Consider the following 12,504-nt stretch of genomic DNA (forward strand, 5'->3'; position numbering starts at 1 on the left):
ACAGCTTTTAACTGGGTTTACAATAAGAACTAGAAAAAAGCCGTGTTGAAAAATGTGTAGTTTGGCTAGAAAGGGAACTTTCAAAGTGGTCACAAAGAGAATATATGTGGTTGTTCACAGAGTTCAGGACCATGAAAAAGAAAGCAAATGTGTTTCACTGGAATAGGAAAGATACCATGAGGGCATCACAGAATGAGTTTTTACTCATTTGGGAGGTCTTACATTATTAAGAAGGGAGCTCCAGGAACACTGTATGCACAGCTCTAAGGTTTAGTTTTGGGGTTTTGTTTTGTTTTCCCCGTGTTTATCTATGCAGGCACTGTTTAGCCTATGCAGACATGGCCTAAATGGCCCTGGCTCCTGCTCGGGCTGTCAGTAGATCTTGATGTCATCTACATGGTGTTTGTTTTTTCAAGCATGTAGAACTCAAGTTGAGTGCCATGAAGGATTCCACCTTTATTTAAAGGAAAGCTTGGAAGTCTAGACAGTGTTTTTGAGTCAAAGTCCCTGCAGGTAGTGTGATACATGAAACTTCAGCTGCACTGGAGTCTCGGGTGTTAAAGATGCCAGAAACAAGCAATCTCAATGTCTGCAAAGGAAAACTATAGGCAACAAGTAGAGCCAACCTAAGAGAGGTCACATGGACTACAATGGGCAAGGCCATCAGGGTAGAACTGCCCCAACCTATTAACACTCCCACATCAAGCCACAAATGCCACCTCTGAAATTGCAAGAATTTAACCTTTGCCAAACTGAATTTTGGCCTTTAAATGCCCATGATCTTTTTATAGTCACATGTGCAATGTTATCATTTGAATATGAAATTACCCTACAGATTCATGCGGTAAGCATCTGATCCCCATTTAGGGCTCTATTTTGGAAAGATCTAGATTAAGTAGGTTACTAGGAGCACAGCTTGGAAGGGGATGACCTGGCCTCTGGTCCTTCTCTTCTTGTCTACCATGAGCATCCTCCTCCTCCACAAGTTCCTGCTGCTGTGATGTTCTGCCAAACCATGAGTCCGCAGATAGGGAGCCATGTGACCATAGGCTGGACTTTCTGAAACCATGAGCCAAAATCTTTAAGCTGTCAACTATTTTGGTCAGTATAATTTTATTATCTTCAATTTCATGTTTTTATAGCCCTTAAATAATCTACAGATTACTTAAAGAACATTACCATAGCTGGTTATGGTAAAGCCTTTTATTATAAGAAATGAATGTTGAAAACGAGGGACATCAGCCATTTCTAGTAAGTTTTGTCTTATATACTAGAGAAGGGGTCAGTCTCCAGTTCTGTGTTAACCAACCCGGTGTTGTCAAATGAGAGTGTCCTAAAAATTGTGCTAAGTCAGCCTAGGGCCCTGCTTCCTGTTGAGTGAGTCCTTTGTTCTAATGGCATGAGGCTGTAGCTAAACTCTGCCATGTCTGAGCTGCTTCCCATGTATACCATGGTGTCCCATCAGCCTACCAACTGAAGGAATGTTGTCTGAACTGCCACCTTTCCAGATTTTTTCCTGCAGTGATTTCACTGAAGTATTATTCACAAATCATACAGTTCACCTATTTCGAGCATATAATTCAATGATTTTTTTCGTGTGTGTAGAATTGCTGACCATACTCAATCTTAGGATATTTTCATTGTGCCAAAAGCATATTCCACATTGTTTACATGTTAATTTTTTACTCCAAGAAAGTACTCAGTAAATTTTGGTTGACTATAGAATATCAAGGTAGGCAAAGGATAGTTTCAATACATTCATTTATAATATGGCACAATTATGTCTTTTAAAAACTATAAAAGTAAGAAACATAGAAAGGAGATAACACAAAACATTGTAAAAAAAATACCATCTCTGGAAGTGTAATAGTCTTAACTGATACATTCAAATTTGAAATTTTACAAGGAATATCAGAATTTAATGGTTTCCTTAAGTGGTAGTTCTGTGTAGCTTCAGGTTTTTTTTTCCAATATAAAATTATACACAAATCAGAAAGCATCTTTTCTTGGGCTTAATGCTCTTGAGTAACAAACTAGTGTTATTAGTAAATGTATAGAATTTGGAGGTTGTATTTTTAATATATTAATATAATATCCATTGTCTTTCCACAAATACTTGGTGGTAAGTTCTCGTCTAATTACTGAAGATACACATAAAAGTCTGAAATCTGTCTACAGCAGCTAGTATACTCTCAAGGTGTCTTATCTTACTAACTAGCTAGCATTCAATTGATCCAAGGTTTCAAAGAAATACTCTCAATCTGCCAGATACAGTTTTACTTTGTGAAACTTCTATTTAGTTTCTTCCTTTATCTAATTCACTTGGAATTTTATTCTTATCTGTTATGAAGATAAAGCTAATCTTAATGCCATCAAGTTGCCTCTCCTATGAAGATGGTGTGAGACCTAGAATATCACTAAAACACATGTTTTGAGTTACTTTCTGATACTGATGTTGGCTTGATGTAAGCCTTTTGTGTTTCTTATGACTCCATTTGATGTATAGGATGGGGTTATATATGAGATGGCTAATTAAGACCAGAATTGTAGGCTCTGAACAAGTTATAATATATTATGTTCCTCTTGATTGCAAGGATTAAAATTGCAGTTAATATTGCTTCTGCTTTCATATTACAAAATACTAACAGGAAATTAAGATGTATTGTAATTCATCATTTTAAAACATGTAGTCTGAAATACACTGGTTTCTGCATATTAAAAAATTCTGTTACAACATGATTGTTTCTTTGGGTGAGCAAATACAGATCAGAAAACTTGAAAGCAGTTATCAAACGAATGCCACAATTTGGAAGAAAATACAGATGACTAGAGCAAGAGTTTAGGTCAGTGCCATACTTAGCACTGACTTAACTATTTTCCAAGTCTCATTTTCCAAGCAACTTCATTTTTCACAGTTTGAATTATTACTCAAGAAAATCTCACATCATAAAATGTTAAGGTAATAAATCTTATTTAATAATAGTTCTACTGAGTAGAAAAATTGTATACCTTGTTACCTGGATTTTTAAAACTTAATAATCAGGAAGCTCTTTGTTGATGGATAATTATTAATTAAAAGTTAATACTATTACATTATGCACTGTCTAGGTATAAGATACCAATGCTCATTTTCATTAGTTCAACTGCATACATAACTAGTCAAATAGTGTCAAGTGAATTTAAGACAAATAGAAACAGCACATTTCACTGAAACATTGTAATATTTCTTTTGCTTTTGAGAGGCTTTAAATTACATTAAAACACTAAGCCTGATAACTGAATACACTTATTTAAGAGCTTCATCTGCCCTTTGAAATGATCAGAGTTACTTTTAGCAAATTATTTCTTCCATATGTCTCAGAAATGTTTTGGTTTAGTTGGCCATGTAGTTGACCTTTTATGCAAGGCAGACAGTGGACCAGGGATTGCCTCATTTTGGAATTTCCTTAGAAATGACTAAATGTTTTCCAGATGAACATACTGGAGAATTAGAGAAGAAGCAGAAGTAATTAGGAGCCATTGCTTCCAAACCAGCAGATTTTTGTAGACTTATTTTTCTACTGGAAACCAGTGACCTAAAAGGACTGGGCCTCTGGGCAGTTTGCTTCACTTCCAATAGTACATATAAATTATGAAAACAAGTTGGGATTAAATATGACATTTATACTGTTCTTATTTTCAAAAAAAATGAGATTAAAAGTCTTTCCCTGTTTTCTCATGATGAACTAATACAGTGACTTTCCCAAATGTAAACTTAGTTACCAGTGGAGATAAAATGGTGTGATTTATTGTCCTTGGTTTTCACAGGACCACTCTGCTAAAATTAGCACTAATAGCCTGCCTTATTCCTTCTTAAAGAAGTAAAATTACTTCTCCAGAAAATAAAACTGGTTCTGTGTTGCCATTTTCCCTCGGTCTTTCATCATATGATCTAAACTCTGAGGTGTAAACTTAAGGATATATTTTAAACAATCCAGTGAAAATACATTATGAGAACATTTGAACTTTTAAAATGAGGTGTGTTCAAATAAACAAGTACAATACTCCTGTGTTCTGTGACCCAACTGAAAGCTCAAAGGAAAAGCTACTCAGAAAAAAAAAATTTGTAAGTTTAAGATATCATTTGGTGCTGTTGTGGAATAATCCTTCTATATACTGTGAAGATGTATTGTTCTCATTTTTAATAAAAAGCTGATAATCCGATAACTAGATAGGATTTTGGGGGCAGAGAGAATACTGGAAGAAGGTGGAGTCAGGAGTCGTGAGCCAGACTCAAGAAAAAAACTTCAGGTAAACAAGTCTCAGGGCAGCTCATAGATTAATAGAAATGGGTTAACTTAAGTTATAAGAGCGAGCTAAAAAACAAGCCAAAGTTATTGACGGAGCATTTATAATTAGTACTAAATCTCCATGTGGTTATTTGGGGAGCAGCTGGCAGGAGAGCTGATAGTGGTCTAGATGGAAAATTCTGTCTACAAATGGCATTCCAACATGGGGTAAGGCCACATATATCCACATAAAACCTAAAAATGCTTAAGAAAAGGTTCTAAACACACACACACAAAATGAAGTCAAACACAGTCCTTTACATGGGCCATGGTACAGATGTCTACTAGCTGCTGCCTGCAGGCTTGAGTCTCCAGAGCAAGCCCCACCAGCATATCACAAACTAAGCTGCATGGCAGGGTTAAGTCATTCATAGTTCTTTTGTCATGTTGGGACATCCATATCCAAATTAGTATATCTGACAGACTTTTTTGAGAAGCAGAGAATTTTGAAGGACTAGCCCACCTTATCTTGACAAAGTTTGACAGTTTTGGTTTTCGTTTTGGGATTTTGTTTTGTTTTTCGTTTTTGTTGTTTGTGTGTGTGTGTGTGTGTGTGTGTGTGTGTGTGTGTGTGTGTGTGTGTATCCTGCTGGTCCAAGATCCAGTTTGGACAGTATACTGTCAGCAGTTGAGGAAAGGGTGCATTTGCTGAAATGGCTATCTTTTGCCATAAAGCAAGTGAACTCCATACAGAGGTTTATTGATACTCATCATTCCTCTTTTGAAGTAGATTGGTGCTGTCAGGAGCAGACGTGTCTCACTGTCACAAAAAGCCTTAGGTTGTTAAAGTATTTTAAAATACCTTCTATCTAAAATATACATCTGTATAACCTTAAAAACATACCTAAAATGACTATAAGTTTGATTAACTACTATAATTTTTAAAATATATTTTATGACTGTCAATACCCTTTCTCTTTTCTCTCTCAAGCCTTTGTATATTTTCAAATATACTGTAACCTGCTTAGAGGATCTTTCTGTTTTACTGCAATTCTGTAATCTTGTCTGCAAAGGCAAAACTAAGACAGCAGACTTTAAAATGAAAAGGGAATGTTGCTAAAATAGCTAAACCACTGTATGAAAACTAAAGACAGATCCCTTGCTTTAGGCAAAACATCTAACTATATTGATAAAAAATTTAGGCACAAGATTATATAAACTTTTATGGTATTTGGAAACTTTTCTAAAGGATAATTTCTGAGTTATTTTTGTCTTTTTATTTTCTTAAGACAGGTTTTCACTGTGTAGCTTAGGCTGGCCTCAGACTTATAATTCTCCTGCCTTCACATCTGACTGCTGCATTATAGGCATATACTACCACATCTGGCCTTCATAACTTTTCATATGGCATAATCATGCAAATAAAGATTCCATTTATATAGGGCTTTAAGATATTAGTTTCACAGCAATATTTTATAACGTGTCTATTTATGCAAGATTATGCTCAATCTGACTGCTATTCACTTTGTATGTATAACAATCTCTCAAACTGAGACATCAGTCTCAACCTGGTTCTGGACTTCAGGTCCTGTTTCTTTTGACAGTGGACTGGGGGACGTTTATTTATTTTTTTTAACATCCCATAGAGTTCTTGGGAGTGGGGCCATCCACTGGAGCATGGTGAATCTACCAGGGCCACACCCTTAAAGAAAACAGACAAAATGACAAATAGAAGAGTGCCAGACTTCAATCTAGACCACAGACCTAATTCTAGTTTACTACCCAATTAGAATGCTTCCCAGAATGACCCTTTTTCTTCTACTTTATTTATAATCTTGTCGGTCCTATTATTCAGACTCCAATTAAGTGGTTGAGTTAAAAATGGACAACAGATGAACTATCAGTTGGCAGCTGCTGACTAGAATGCTGTGCTGCAGCGGGGTCTGAGAAAAAGTGTGAATGATAAGCTACTTGAATCAAGCACAGAGAAGGCTGTGTTCATTGCTTACTCATCACCCAACAGTTAAAACAGGCAAAGCTTGGCCTAGCCAGCTGAAAAGAGTACTAATTCTTACCGGAGAATTGAAAAGATAAAGGGAAAAATCTTGTAGAAATCCACCCACCTTCCTCTTTTTTTCTTACCACTTCAATGCTGCTTCTTACTACGAATCCCTTTCTGCCCACTTAGCCAAATACAAGAAAATGGCTATCTAATCAATATTGGGTAAAAATGCCCTCTAGCAATGCTCAAAACAGCCTTTCCTAGCTGCTTCTTAAAAAGCACTCAGCACCACCCACCACCACCTAACTGCTAGACTCTGGAAAGAATCATTAAGTATAGGGATGGTTTCACTCCCTGCAAAATCAGTCTTGGCTCTGGGGGCATATGCACTTGAGCTGGGTGAACCTTACTCAGAGGTAGGATAAACAATTGGTCTTAGAAAATTCGGAGAAAGGAACAGAGGAAATATAAGCGGATTGGGCAAACTGGGAGCTACAAGTAAATGAGAGAGCAGTTTAAATTCAGAATGATGACAATACCAGAGGTAGAGATGCTAAAATACAAGTTCTAAGCCCCATTCCTTTTCCTTGTATGTATCTTTTACCAAAACCACAAGCTGTCCTATTTTCATAGGCTATGTAGACCCACATTTTCTGCCATCTACTTTAGAATGTAGTCCACTTTGTCCTGACAGCTCAATGTCCTTTCTTATCCTTTCTTCCAACATCTGCTTGCTCAAATACAAGAGTATCTGACAATCACATGTCAGTCTAAGATAATTTGGCAGTTGTATTGCTCACCATGGATACATCTGCAAGTCTACAACATGCCAGTGACTAACAAAAAGAACAGGCCAGGCATAATGGCACACATCTGCATTCCCAGGATCCAGAATACTGAGGTAGGAGGAATTCTGGGCTAAGAAGCAAGACCAGTATCAGAAAGTTCAGAAAAAGAACTGGAAGTCCTCAGATATTGTCAAGAACGTAAGATTTTATACTGCTCCCGGAAGGAAAACAACAAAACCTGCTTGACAGGACAGTAACCAAGAAAAGGCCTTGTTATCGTTAATGTTGTAATTTTTTTTTTTGAGATGCGTATTGTCCTAGCACAACTCTGTAGTGGCAGATTCGGTCTCAGTAAGAATGCTGATGGCTAGAGTATCATCAACTGAAGCCTCCACTACTCCGTACAAAAGAAGCAGAGATGAGAGGCAGCTCATTAATCATTTTCCCCGGGATGAATGTGTTCTGGTGCAGATAGGAGCCTGTAGGTGAATGCTGCCAAAATGAGAAATGTCGGTTTTCAGGCCTCATACATAGCCACCATAGAGCTATTTTTAAGCATTTTTGCAGATTAAAGTTGTACGCCTCTTCCCTACAGTTCAGGCACATATGCTTGGCAATTTTGTTCTATGAAAATTCATTTTTCACTCAGCTTAAATGTCTCTGCTAGAGAAAAATATTCAATTCATAGAATATACATGCAAAAGGATATTGAGAAATCTCAAAATTTCACATACTGGAAGTAAACTCCAAATGAAGAACAGTAGAAGAGACAAGCTAGAAATAATAAATTATTTGGGGGGGTTCTTTCCTGAGAGGATGTTTTATCTGGAAGAATGACAGTTTTAATCTCAAGGTCCCAATGGGAAAGAGACATATACTTCATTCAATACTTCCTCATGGCAGAAATAACAGAATTTAACACAGTATACTTGAAATTATCATTCAACCATTAGGGTAAGAACACTGGCAGGAATGGTGATATAAAATGACTCTGAGAAGCTGTGCCAGTTTATTCATTTCCAGTTTGTGTCTGTATTTCTACTGGAAAATAACCTTCCCTGTTTGGAACAATATTTCAGCACTCATTGGAAGAATTATACTACATTTTAAAAAATGCTACTTAGTCAAGCATGCAATACTACAAACAGCAGGTGCAGACAGAAAGATCATGAGTTCAAGGCCAGCCTGCTACTTGTCTCCCAAAGAGTGGAGATCAGGGAGGGCAATTTATCTATCAATGGACCCTACTGTCATTTTTTCTCTACACTGGTTTTGAGGAATGGAAGGTCAGAAGATTTAAGACAAAATATTTCTTTTGCAACAGACACATCTCTCAAATTTATTGCTTAAAATTGTATTTATAAATATATACCTCCACCTATTTAGGAAATTTTATGTATACCTAGATTTGGGCAAGTATTAAGTATTCTTGTCTAATATGAATTTGCAAATGAATGAATTTTATTAAATTGGAACATAGGAACTTTGTAATACTCATTTTTTCATAAAATACTGCTATCATATTTGTTACTTAAAAACGTAATTACATTATTTAAAAACAATGTCATATTTGACAATGGCAACTTCTTATTTGCCTATCATTAACTAGGCATGGCTATACCAAAAATATGAATAAGTATGAATCTGGGCATTTGCTATTTCAAACTTGAGGGTTTCTTGAATATTCAAGTGTGTATAAAACATACATAAATGAAACTAATATTCTTTAAGTAAAAAGATGCAAAGCCAATGGTTTTTGTGAATTCACACATGTCTGCTTGGCATTTGAGACATGAATCCCTTCAAATACACTTCCAGACAATTCTGTCTTTGTGACTTTAAGATTCCAACTTAATTAGATTACTCTATCTGCATTTCCAGTTAGGAAATTACATTAAGGCAGCATGCTTTTCATAAATTGGATAAAAGACTATGTGCTGAATTATTATTGCTATTTCTGGCATTATACAAATTATCCTTAATCCTAAAGCAAGCATTTAAGTACATTGTCCTATCAATGGCATTACTAAGGAAATTGAATTTTGGAAGATATCATGAACAACTATTTCCTTCAATTATTTGAAAATAAATAGAAAATAATTTTTTAAATTCAAATAAAAATGAAAGAGGCTGACGTTTTGAATGTGAAGATGTAAATGCTGCAACAATCTCCATCTGTATAAATGATAAAGCAAATCTAAACACTGATCTGAGTGACTCTGAGCATAAGTTTGGTAGAACTGTGCATGTGGCTGCGACCTTCATCAGACACACCGATTCCAAAGCAATGATGGTGCCATCGATCTTTTAATACCATGACCTCAACAATGTCTACCAATCAAAGCATGCAGATGATTGCTGGTCTGTTAGAAGAATGGGCATCTGGGCACATTCAGAATTCACCACTTACTGAAAAGAACTTACTGTAAATGAATTCTGTATATGCACTCCAAGTTAGATAACAACAATGGAGAGGGCAGATTTCCTGCCATGGCCATAGAGCCAGAAGAGAAGAGTCAGAAAATCTACGAGAAAGACACAGGAGAGAAAAAGGTTGAGATAGTTACTAATTATACTTCAGGGAAATTAAAAGTTTTATCAACATTCCTCAGTGAGCTAAATGGAGAGTGAAGTACAATTTCTAACTATCTTGAGAGCTGAACTAAGAGCATGTTGTTACTACAGTGTTACTACTGGACACAAAACTGAGAAAAGTACTTTCTGAGTAAGTTAACAACTGTACTAACTTTCCTATTAGGAAGCACGTTTCTTTACATAATAAAACACAACTGGCTGTTTCATAATATCAACAGAAGATGCCTGGTCACAGTTAACTTGAAAAAAACAGTAATAAAGATGTACATTTGTGTTTATTTTTACATCTCTCATTATTGAAACTAAATACTAGATAGCAGAAAGAGAAACATAACCCAAAGCCCAATGTGAAGACTGTCAAATTCCCTTTTATACTTAACATGCTGTGTATGTTCTCATGTACCCAGCCTTATTCTTCACCTACCAAGGGCATAGAGCTCCCTTAGTAAAAATATCTACTTTACTCAAATAGTTGATTAGTATTCCCTGTGTATGTTAATATTTAGTGTTGAAGGAGAGAACTACATCATATACATACATGTATAACTTATATATGTATAATAATATATTTTATATATGTATGATACATATATAAATGCACATATATCTGTGCATTTATCCAACTGGATATCCAACTAACTAGTAACGCATAAAAACTTTCTGCCATCTTATGACATAAGAGTTGAATATTTCTAAGGATCTTAATATGTATTTGCTCATTTCATTTGAGGAACACTTACACTGACTTAATTGCTGTTCGTGGTGTTCTCTTGAACTGTTTCCTTCCCAGTCATTAAAATGCAGATACTCCTGTTAACAGATGCAGACAGGTAACAGCACCCTACTTTCTCCTTTTGTGTGCAAGTGGTACTAAGAAACCTTTGTGAACTCACCTCACCTATGCTTAGCACATGTTCATAATGACCTATGTCCTCTGTCCTTTACCATCAACCTTTTAATCATGTGTTAATATATTTGTCAGCTGTCATAATTTATGTTGTCAAAGAAAAAATGTCCCTATGTCTGTTATCTCATGTATACAATGACAACAATATCATATAACTCAACAAATCTGTTTAGTTTCAAACACCAGTGACCTAGGGAGTAAAAATGGAGAAATCATTTGAATCTATTTTCTTTCCACACACAATGCAAGGCATGCAAGCTGTATTGTTAGTCTCAAAGGAAATGTTAGGAAGTTCTGACATAGAAGAACCTTTAAAATGTCACCATATGATTACAAGTCTACTTTTACATAATAGACTTCATGTTTATTATGCCTTATCAAAAACTTTCCTTGACTTTATATTGTACTTTTAGGAGAAATAAAAATTTACATACTAAGAGTTTGACATTACTTTGAAGCTCATGCTAAAGACACAATAAGATTAAAACGACTTTTATCTTACACCTTATTAAAGAAAATATCCTAATAAAAGTACTAAGATTTATGAAAACCAATATTCCCATGATGGCATTATTCCCAAGTTTCCCATCTGAAAACTGTCACCCAGCAGAAATTTAGATCTGACCTACACTATCCCCAATGTTACTCTATGCCTATTGCATCATCCGATCTTTTATAAACAAGATTCAATTTCTCTTGAATATGTAAGTCACATCTTTGTCAAGTCTAATAGACCTTAGTCTTTCATCAGTTTAGCTGCTGACAAGAAGCTATAATGGTATTTAGCTTCAAACATCTCCCCAAAATCTACAGAAAAGGATCCTCTAAGATTGACTTATAGCAAAAAAAAAAAAAAAAAACAGTTCAGCTGCTATACACAGCAGATGACAAAGAAGCATGGTACAAATCCTTTTGTCTAAAATCTGTCCAATTAGGCAAACAAAAATGGAAACAAAGTTCTTGAACTGGCCCCAATACACATATTTTTAGCAACTTACATCTAAAGCAGACCTCAGGAATGCCCTTGCTTTGCCCAACATCATGTAGTCAACCTTGGAAAAAGATGGATTCCAGAACTCAGAGCACCATCAAACCAGTTCCTACATGGTGGGATCTTGCAAAGACTTTGTATTCAGAAAACACTCCTGATGGTGAGAATGCTAAGTTAGTATGGTTAAGTAGAGAAATCTCCAAAGACAAATCAGAACACAGGAAGAGAGAAAAATTAAACAAAAACTTTTGGCATGTTTTCCTGAAATTTCAGAGTTTTCTCTTTTGTAAAGAAAAAAAGTTTTGAGATACATTCTTTTTAAATTATTTTATTTACTTCTTATTTTCTAAGTGTATATGTGTGCATCTGCTTGACTCAGGACATGGAGCCCTTATATAGGTCAGTGGATTCACTGCTTCTCATATGTGGGCCCCAAGGGTCAAATTCAGATCATTAGGATGAGAAGCAAGGCCCCTTACATACTGAACCATCTCACTGGTGGACCATTAACTAGGAATTTTTAAGGAAGACAACAATGACCTGTAGGGGAAAGCCTGTATGCCGCCATTAACCATGTGACTTACTAGAGGCGCATACAGATGAAGTAATAAAAGGGCGGTTTACCACACCACTAACCACACCCACTTTAGGCATGACTAAAGACGTATATGGCCGGACGTAAAGACGTACACGTACGTAGGTGGTGAACTACGTCACTAGCCAGGCCCACTTTTGGGCATGGCTAGGGGGCATTACGGGGGAAGGCATAAAAGACAGCACACAGGAAGTCTTGGTCTCTTTTTCCCCCCGGAGTTCGTCTTCCGGTTCGGCAGCGGGAAAACTACTTGGCTCACCTGGGTTACTTGTTTGGTATCTTGTGAGTAATTTCTACAATAAATACTTAGTTTTACTTTCAGTAAGTGTGTCGTTTATCGTTACAGCGTCATTTGGAG

At 36.1% G+C, this 12,504-nt stretch overlaps 1 long non-coding RNA gene across 1 annotated transcript; it reads right to left on the reverse strand.

Annotated features, from left to right (window-relative positions):
* Positions 1-436: 436 nt before the first annotated feature.
* Positions 437-12,223, reverse strand: LOC110343340. The gene is made up of 2 exons (XR_002385597.2): positions 10,394-12,223; positions 437-9,583 (listed from the first exon to the last, which is right to left on the reverse strand). It is a non-coding gene; the product is annotated as an uncharacterized LOC110343340 (long non-coding RNA).
* Positions 12,224-12,504: the final 281 nt, after the last annotated feature.

The sequence above is a fragment of the Mesocricetus auratus genome, unplaced genomic scaffold (genome assembly GCF_017639785.1).
Source record: "Mesocricetus auratus isolate SY011 unplaced genomic scaffold, BCM_Maur_2.0 Super-Scaffold_100019, whole genome shotgun sequence".
Taxonomy (NCBI): domain Eukaryota; kingdom Metazoa; phylum Chordata; class Mammalia; order Rodentia; family Cricetidae; genus Mesocricetus; species Mesocricetus auratus.